Consider the following 9,983-nt stretch of genomic DNA (forward strand, 5'->3'; position numbering starts at 1 on the left):
AGGTATTTGCTCAGGGTTGACCACGGCATGTTTCTGAGGTTTTTACCAGTGTCGGCAGACGTCTTCCTGCCAATTATTGAAAAAATTCAGCAAAATTTGCATGAGAAACACAGGAGAAACCATTTTTGAAGCATAAAAGTGTTTTTTATTATAGTCAATATTTTTTTATTTTAAAAAAATCTATAAAAGCATTTTTGTATGTTAAATCTCATATTGTTGATCACTGTCTTCTAGGCTAAAAGATGGAACCATTTTGAAAGATATAAAAAAACACACAGTGACTGCTAGTCAGTTTTTAGGAAAACACAACATAACGGGGTTAGTTAACTGGGTGTTAACACTGTTGGACACAAATTAAACTAACAAAATAATTGTTGAATTTTGAGTGTAATGTCGACAACTTTTTAAATAAAATGTTTTTTAATAGAAATCACTTTTTAATAGACAACATTTTTTATTGCTAATACTAAAAATAAATGCATTGTATAATAATGGATAATAATCCAAATAAATCCAAATGTGTTCATCCAATAAATAAATAAATAAATAAATAAATAAATAAATAAATAAATAAATAAATAAATAAATAAATAAATAAATATACTGTGCTATGTTGAATAAAATAAATTGAGCTAAGTACTGTTGAAATATAGCCACTATTTAAAGTAAACTGGATTTAAATTATTTATGTGAAAGCTGCCTTTATAAACACGTGTTACAACTAAACCTCTGAACGTTACAACTTGCTCCACAGATGGGGTAAATAGTAACATATACTCCTGGCATTTTTGGCAACACTGCACAGAAACCATAGGTCTGGCGATCATACAGCCAGTGCTCATTTGTAGGAGAGGCTTGTGTGTTGTTGATAAAAAAAACCAAAACAAATGGTTTGTCTAACCCCATTACTTTGTTCATTATTTGGCCAAAACCAAAAAGTTGTGGCCCCGCTTTCCCCTATGGCCAGAGTGGGTTGTATCCCTTAAAATGCTATTTGGCCTTGACAGAAGACTTTGTTTATACAGTTCCTCGATAGATGTCATTTTGACACCAACAGACCTTTCAGCTGACTTTATTATCCTCTTAATGGTGTTCTTGTCAGACACACTGCTATTCTCATACCAAAGGGAGATTAGTGAAAATACTCTCAACAGCCCCTCTGTAAAAAGTTGAGAGGATTGATGGGCTGAGGTGTGCTCTTTTTAACCTCAATAGAAAGTGCAGTCGCTGGTGTGCTTTCTTTGCAAGACAAGTGGTATGGAGACCAAGACCAAGTTCTCAGTAACATGGACCCCCATGCGTTGGAAAAATCCAATATTAAACAGAAATTGTGGAAAACATACAGGGAGGCTAATAATTCAGGAGGGCTGATAATTCTGGCTTCAGTTATATATATATATATATATATATAGGCTATGTATTCTTCACAGGTCCCGTCATCGATGATGATCCGGCGGCGTTCTTCGGTCTGTCGGTGCGGACCGGACCGCGCATGCGCAGTGCGCGCAGCCCATGATGCTGTTCTGTGCGTGTGTCCGTCTGCCGATTTCATCTCTCACACGCTTTTCTTCCTCATCATCCTGGGTCTTCATCCCGAGCGCATCTTCCTCCGTTTGACGGTACGTGACTCTGTCTGTGTTTATGTGTGTGTGTGTGTTTGTAAATACACGCATTGAGACATGAATACACACGCGCAGCTTTAAATGCGTGTATTTGCTCATCATAATCATGCAGTTTCTAGCGTTGTTTTGGGGCTTCATCAGGGACGTGTTCCAATACATCTGCGTTTCTGTACACACTCGTACTTTCTGAAGACGCGTTTGGAGTCCTGCAGTTTGGCCATCAGGATTGAGTGAGTGATGCGTTTATCACACATCTTCCAAGTCAGCAGCAGTTTTAGTGCGAGTATGAGTGTGCGTAGCGTTATTAGGTAGACACTACCGACTCAGCAAACATTTCTGTCCGTCGTTATGAGCGTCTGTGGTGTTTGTGTGTGTCAGACTGACGGCCTGTAGCAGAAGAAGCTCCATGCTGATGTATATTGAGGCAAAGTTGGATTTATATTGGCACGTTCGTTCAGTAACAACTTGTGAAATGCTCCCTATGTATGTTTTACCACGTTATTTTGAATATTCGCTCTAAAATCACATGCAAGTATGACTTCAAAACAAAATAAACCGGATATGAAACCAATTTTACCTCAATGTACATCATCAGCATTGAGATAAAGTTGGTTTCATATTGAAGTCCATTATAAGGAAATAGTTTAACGTGGCCTAATGTTTAGGTAAAGTTGGTTTTACATTATTGTTTTATTCTTTCAGTGACAACTTTGTCAATGTCCATTTATTGTTTACCGTGTTATACTTTCAAAATTGGCTCTAAAATCACATGTAATCATGACTTCAAAACAACATTAGCACTATTTAATTGTCTGTGAATTAAATTTACTAAACTAAAAATAATAGTAAAATTTAATAAATGAAGTAAAATATTATAAAATATAGAAATAAAAGGATAATTGGTAATTAATTGATAATTAAACATCAAAACAAATGAATTAATCAATTATTACTGACTATTTAACTAACCGAATACAAAATAAATAAACACAAATAAATAAAATGATATAAATAAAGATCAAAACGAAAAGGGAGAAAAACATCTCACTGAATAAGACAAATTAACAAATAAATTACTAGCCTACATACTAATTAAAGTAATTAAAATACTTGAAATCAATTAAAATATTCTACTTTAATTATCATTTTAATTTAAGTTGGTGTACATAATAAAACAATGCAAAATATACAACCCAAAAAAATAGAAATACAAAAATTTTTAATAATATATAAATAAATAAATAATCTGTTAAATTACTTTTAGCATTTAATTTCTGTAGTAATAAATAAATAACCCAATTCCAGATCTGTACTTTATACTGATAACTCATTCAGTATCCTTCGGCTTAGTCCCTGATCTATCAAGGGTCCCCACAGCGGAATAAACCGCAAACAATTCCAGCATATGATTTACACAGCGGATGCCCTTCCAGCCGCTCCATATATTGTTTACCACACTATACTTTGAAAATTGGATCTGAAATCACATGTAATTATGACTTCAAGACAACATTAGCACTATTTAATTGACCATGAACAATGTTGTACTTTGATAGTCATTGGCTGCTAATAAGACTTCCCTATTTAGAATTTGCAAACAATTCTTTTCTGAAATTATATTAAGAAGGTGAAAGTCTGAATGTGCAAATTTAAATGCAACTTTACCTCAGTCTGATCTATCTGAAGGAGATGTTGATTGTGTGAGGAGTGCATGGCTAATGTTTACAGCTAGAAGACTTCATGTGCTGATGGTGGACTAATTGTGTTTTTGGAGATGAACAGAATCCCAGATCCCAGTTGTAAGAGCAACAAATAGTACCTTGACTACTAATTGATCATTTGCAAAAGTGGCATTTTTCTGCTGGATCATCTGTTGAACTGCATCCCAATCATCACAAATACTGTAGAAGACCTACTGGAACCCATATGGACCCAAGATACTCATAGATATCAGTCAAGTTTGGTAAAAGAAAAATCATGGTTTGGGGTTACATTCAGTATGGGGGCGTGTGAGAGATCTGCAGAGTGGATGGCAACATCAGCAGCCTGAGGTATCAAGGCATTTGTGCTGCCCATTACATTACAAACCACAGGAGAGGGTGAATTCTTCAGCAGGATAGCGCTCCCTCTCATAATTCAGCCTCCACATCAAAGTTCCTGAAAGCAAAGAAGGTCAAGGTGCTCTAGGATTGGCCAGCCCAGTCACCAGAAATAAACATTATTGAGCATGTCTGGGGTAAGATGTAGGCGGCGTTGAAGATGAATCCAAAGAATCTGATGAACTATTATTATTATTATTATTATTATTATTATTATTATTATTATTATTATTATTATTATTATTATTATTATTCAGAACACTTTCTTTGCCATTCCAGATGACTTTATTAATAAGTGATTCGAGTCATTGCAGAGATGTATGGATGCAGTCCTCCAAGCTCATGGGAGTCAAACATAATATTCATTCTTTATCCACTGCAGCATGACTTTCTATTAAATAAGTGTAATCTAGAGGCCTATGCCTTTCATTTAAGCCACTTCTGATACCAAATGATCAACTAGAAGTCAAGTTATTATTTTTTTGCTCCCGAAACTTGGATAAGCGACAGGACTCTTATCAGGTAGTGTTTATTGAAAGCTCAAAGTGTCAAACAGATGTTTTATCATCATGTAAAGTCAAATGATCTGTGTGTAAGAGAACAGCTGAAGGCCTTTACACCTGCTGCACGAGTCTATATTATTGACTGTATTGATCGTCCTCTGCAGAATGAGCCTCGTATATTTGTCCCAGGATGGGGGTTAATTTCATTTAACATGTCCAGTGTGAATTGCTAATTAGTTATTTTGCTAAACACAGTCAGTCATGCAAGCTGCAGACAACTGATGAATAAACTGATGATGAAGTGAAACCCACACAAGTGTATTTAGGATGCAGCCTGAATGTGTTTTGCAGGCGAGGCCAAGCGAATGCTGAGCGTGTGTAGTTTATCTGAGAGTTAAGAAGCGCTGGAATGCATAATAAATGAGTCTCGGATGCATCTGAATGTGTCGTTTCAGACAGCTGAATGTGAGCTGTTTGCTCTTGATAATCTTGCTTGAAGTTCTAAAAGTTTTTGGTATGTTTTCTGATGTCATCCGAGGTTCGGTTGAATAAGTGTGGACTTAACATTATTTGCAGAGAGCATTTATTTTGGGCAGTCTTAAAAACTCTGTATCAGATATACGACTGTACGATACTGGGAAATATGCTATTTTGTTGTTGTGTTGCAATTAACGATATTTCTTTCAAAATAACGAGCTTGTAAAAAGCAATTTTTCAGCCATTAGCAGTGAGATGTGAGCGTTTGTTTTGGGCAGTCTTGGAAAATGTTGGCATACTAGGCGAATATGCTAGTTTGTTGTTGTGTTGCGATAACGATATTTCTTTCAAAATAACAAGCTTGCAAAACGCAATTTGCAGTGAGATGTGAAGTCAAAAAATATACGAATATACGAAATTATTTGAATTTATGGTTAAGTGTTGCGATTACGATACAACTAAATTGCAAAAACGATATTTTATCTGCAATTTGCAGTGAGATGGGAGCATTTGTTTTGTACTTAATCAGTAGTAGGACTGCATGATACTATGACAATATGCGATATTCGATATTTTTAATTGTTGTGAAAACAATATTTCTTACTATAAAACCAACTTGCAAAAAACAATATTTTTTCAGCAATTTGCAGAGGGATGTGAGCGTTTGTTTTGGGCAGTCTTAAATTGCATTTGTAGCAGGACTGCACGATACTGGAAAAATATGCTATATTATTGTTGAGTGTTGTGCTAACAATATTTCACTCAATATAACGATATTTCAACACGATATTTTATTGGCAATTTGCAATGAGATGTGAGCATTTGTTTTGTACTTCATCAGCGTTATTTGTGTTGCAATAACGATATGTCTTTCAAAATAACGAGCTTGCAAAAAACAATTTTTCAGCCATTAGCAGTGAGATGTGAGCGTTTGTTTTGAGCAGTCTTGGAAAATGTTGGCATACTAGGCGAATGTGCTATTTTGTTGTTGTGTTGCGATAACGATATTTCTTTCAAAGTAACGAGCTTGCGAAATGCAATTTTTCAGCAATTTGCAGTGAGATGTGAGCATTTGTTTTGGTTCGATGCTGAAAAAATATACATTATTCGAAATTATTGTTAAGTGTTGCGATTTACGATACAACTAAATTGCAAAAACGATATTTTATCTGCAATTTGCAGTGAGATGTGAGCATTTGTTTTGTACTTCATCAGTAGTAGGACTGCATGATACTATGACAATATGCGATATTCGATGTTTTTAATTGTTGTCATAACAATATTTCTTACTATAAAACCAACTTGCAAAATACAATATTTTTTCAGCAATTTGCAGAGGGATGTGAGCGTTTGTTTTGGGCAGTCTTAAACTCTGCATCAGTGGTAGGACTGCACGATACTGGAAAAATATGCTATATTGTTGAGTGTTGTGATAACGACATTTCACACAATATAACGTTTGTTTTGGGCTTAAACTTAAAAGCTGCATTATTAGGAGTGCGCGATACTGGAAAATATGTGCATAATACTGTGAAGATATGCGATATTTTTGCTGTGTTGTGATCGATATTTTTTACGATAAAATTTCTGTGCAAACCGCTATTTTATCAGCAATTTGCAGTGATATGCAAGTGTTTGTTTGGAACAGTCTTAAACTATGCAACAGTAGCAGGACTGCACGATACTGGGAAAATATGCGATATTGTTATTGATTGTTGCGATAACATCACTTACAATATAACTAACTCTCAAAATGCTATTTTATCAGCAATTTGCAGTGATATGTTAGTGTCTGTTTTGGGCAGTCTTAAAATTCTGCATCAGTAGTAGGACTGCACGATACTGGGAAAATATACTATGTGATATTGTTGCGATAACGATATTTCTTACGATATTAATAATGTGCAAAACAATATTTGATCAGCAATTTGCAGAGATACGCGAGTGTTTGTTTTGGGCCATCTTAAAACTCTGCATTAGTAATAGAGCTGCACGATACTGGGAAAATATGCAATGTGATATTGTTGCTATAACGATATTTCTTACGATATTACTAACCCGAAAAACGATATTTGATCAGCAATTTGTAGTGAGATGTTAGTGTCTGTTTTGGGGAGTTTTAAAATCTCTGCATCAGGAGTAGGACTGCACGATACTGGGAAAATATGCAATATTATTGTCGAGTGTTGCCATAACGATATTTCTCACAATATAACAATATTTCTTCAAATATAACAATATAACTAACTTGCACAATAATTATATTTTATCAGCAATTTGCAGTGAGATGTGACTTTTTGTTTTGAGCAGTCTTAAACTCTGCATCAGTAGTAGAACTGCACAATATTGGAAAAATAAGCAATATGGGTTGTTGTTGAGTGTTGCGATAACGATATTTCTTACGATATTACTTACCCGAAAAACGATATTTGATCAGCAAGTTGTAGTGAGATGTGAGTGTCTGTTTTGGGCAGTCTTAAAATTCTGCATCAGTAGTAGCATGATACTTGTAAAATATGCTATGTTGTTGAGTGTTGCGATAACGATATTTTTTACGATATAACGAACTTGCAAAATGCTATTTTATCAGCAATTTGCAGTGAGATGTGAGTGTTTGTTTTGGGCAGTTTTAAAATCTGTGCATCAGGAGTAGGACTGCACGATACTGGGAAAATATGCGATATTGTCGAGTGTTGCCATAACGATATTTCTCACAATATAACAATATTTCTTACAATATAACAAATTTGCACAATAATTATATTTTATCAGCAATTTGCAGTGAGATGTGAGTTTTTGTTTTGAGCAGTCTTAAACTCGGCATCAGTAGTAGAACTGCACAATATTGGAAAAATAAGCAATATGGGTTGTTGTTGAGGGTTGCGATAACGATATTTCTTACGATATTACTAACGTGCAAAACCATATTTGATCAGCAATTTGCAGAGAAACGCGAGTGTTTGTTTTGGGCCGTCTTAAAACTCTGCATTAGTAATAGAGCTGCACTATACTGGGAGAATATGCAACGTGATATTGTTGCGATAACGATATTTGGTACGATATTACTTACCCGAAAAACGATATTTGATCAGCAAGTTGTAGTGAAATGTTAGTGTCTGTTTTGGGCAGTCTTAAAATTCTGCATCAGTAGTAGGACTGCATGATACTTGTAAAATATGCTATGTTGTTGAGTGTTGCGATAACGATATTTTTTACGATTTAACGAACTTGCAAAACGCTATTTTATCAGTAATTTGAGATGTGAGCATTTGTTTTGGGCAGTCTTAAAAAATGCATCACTAACAGGAAAATATGTGAGTGTTTGTGTACTTGTGATTGCAAGTGCGTGTGAGTATATGTGTGTATGTGTTTGTGTGTATGCGTGCATGCTTGTGTGAGTGTTCATGTGTGTACATGCTTCCATGTGTTTGTGTGTATGTGCATGTATCTGAGAGTGTATGTGTGGTAGGGAATAAACTGAATGTGAGTGAGGGTGTGTGCACGTCTGTGTGTTTGTGCGCTTGTAAGAATGTGTGTATGCTCTTTTGAGTGTACATACGTGTATATGTGTTTGAGTTTATGTATGTGTGCTTGTTTTCGTGTGTGAGTGTGCATGTGTTTATGAGCTTGTGTGTGTTTGCGCGCATGCTTGTGTGTGTGCGTTTGTATTCATCCTTGTGTGTGTGTACTTTTGAGTGTGTGTGTGTGTTTGTATATGAATGATTGAGTGTGTGTGTCTGTGTGTGTGTGTGTGCACGTGTGTGCTTGCCCAGTCACACACACACACACACACCTGTCTGTCATCATTTGAGTGTAATGACTCCATTAAGCGGCGGTGGCGATGCTTCACTGTAATGGAAGCTTCTGGATGTGTGTTTTGTGCTGCAGGTTGGAGTCTCAGATTGATTGTCTTTTATTCTCAGTGTTTTGTGCTCTGGATAACCTGCTGTTGCTTTCATTGGCTGCCGGTTCTGCTTTTTCGCCATGGATGTTTGCATCTGCATGTTAGCCAGTGCTCATGCCCCGCTGCTGAGGACGTTTGTCTTCAGAGACGTCTGGAATCATTTAGTTTGGAGGAGTAAATGAGATGAAGAATATAAACGGCAGATGCTTGTGCAGGGAAACTCCTTCAGGTCAAAGCTTTGAGGGCGAGAATGTGTGTGTGTGTGTTTTCATCTGGGGGAATATATCAGGAGTCTGAGTCTTGATGTGAGACTTAAAGGGGCTCTTTCTACAAGTTGTAAAATAAGTCTCTGATGTTCCTAGAGTGTGTGTGTGAAGTTTCAGCTGAAAATACTAGGGATGCACCGATACCATTGTTTTAATTTAGATTCTGATACCAAAATTCGGAGTATTGACCAATACAGATCTGATCCCGATACTGTGCCTTTTTTTTTTTTAGCATAATACACTTTCTATAGTTCAACTCAAATAATATACAGTGCATCTGGAAAGTATTCATAGCGCTTGACTTTTTCTTCTTTTTTTGTTACAGCCTTATCCCAAAATGGATTAAATTCATTTATTTCCACAACATTCTACACACAATCACCCATAATGACGATGTGAAAAAAACAGTTTTTGAAATTGTTGCAAATTTATTAAAAAATAAAAAAAAAACTGAAGAATCACATGTACATCAGTATTATCAGCCTTTGCTCAATACTATGCTGATGCATCTTTGGCAGCGATTACAGCCTTAAGTCTTTTTGAATATGGTGCCACAAGCTTGGCACACCTGTCTTTTGGAATTTTTGCCCATTCCTCTTTGCAGTACCTCTCAAGCTCTATCAGGTTGGATGGGAAGCGACGGTGTACAGCCATTTTCAGATCTCACCAGAGATGTTCAATAGGATTTAGGTCTGGGCTCTGGCTGGGCCACTCAAGGACATTAACCGAGTGAGCCAATCCATTGACATTTTGGCCGTGTGCTTTGGGTCATTGTCCTGCTGGAAGATGAACCGTCGCCCCGGTCTGAGGTCAAGAGCACTCTGAAGCAGGTTTTCATTCAGGATGTCTCTGTACATCGCTGCATTCATCTTTCCCTCTATCCCGACTTGTCTTCCAGTTCCTGCTGCTGAAAAACATCCCCACTGCATGATGCTGCCACCACCATGCTTCACTGTAGGGATGGTATTAGCCTGGTGATGAGCGCTGCCTGGTTTTCTCCAAACGTAACGCCTGGCATTCACTTCCAAGAGTTCAATTTGAGTCTCATCAGACCAGAGAGTTTAGTTTCTTATGGTCAGAGAGTCCTTCAGATGCCTTTTGGCTAATTCCAG

General features: G+C 36.4%; 1 protein-coding gene across 1 annotated transcript in view; it reads left to right on the plus strand.

Annotated features, from left to right (window-relative positions):
* The first annotated feature begins 1,529 nt into the window (after positions 1-1,529).
* Positions 1,530-9,983, plus strand: part of fut8b (fucosyltransferase 8b (alpha (1,6) fucosyltransferase)) — a 206,031-nt gene continuing 197,577 nt past the window's right edge. The window contains exon 1 of the mRNA XM_056481322.1: positions 1,530-1,619. The gene's annotated coding sequence lies outside the window, so the exon portion shown is untranslated. The remainder of the gene's footprint in view (positions 1,620-9,983) is intronic.

This window comes from Danio aesculapii, chromosome 20 (assembly GCF_903798145.1).
Source record: "Danio aesculapii chromosome 20, fDanAes4.1, whole genome shotgun sequence".
Classification (NCBI taxonomy): Eukaryota; Metazoa; Chordata; class Actinopteri; order Cypriniformes; family Danionidae; genus Danio; species Danio aesculapii.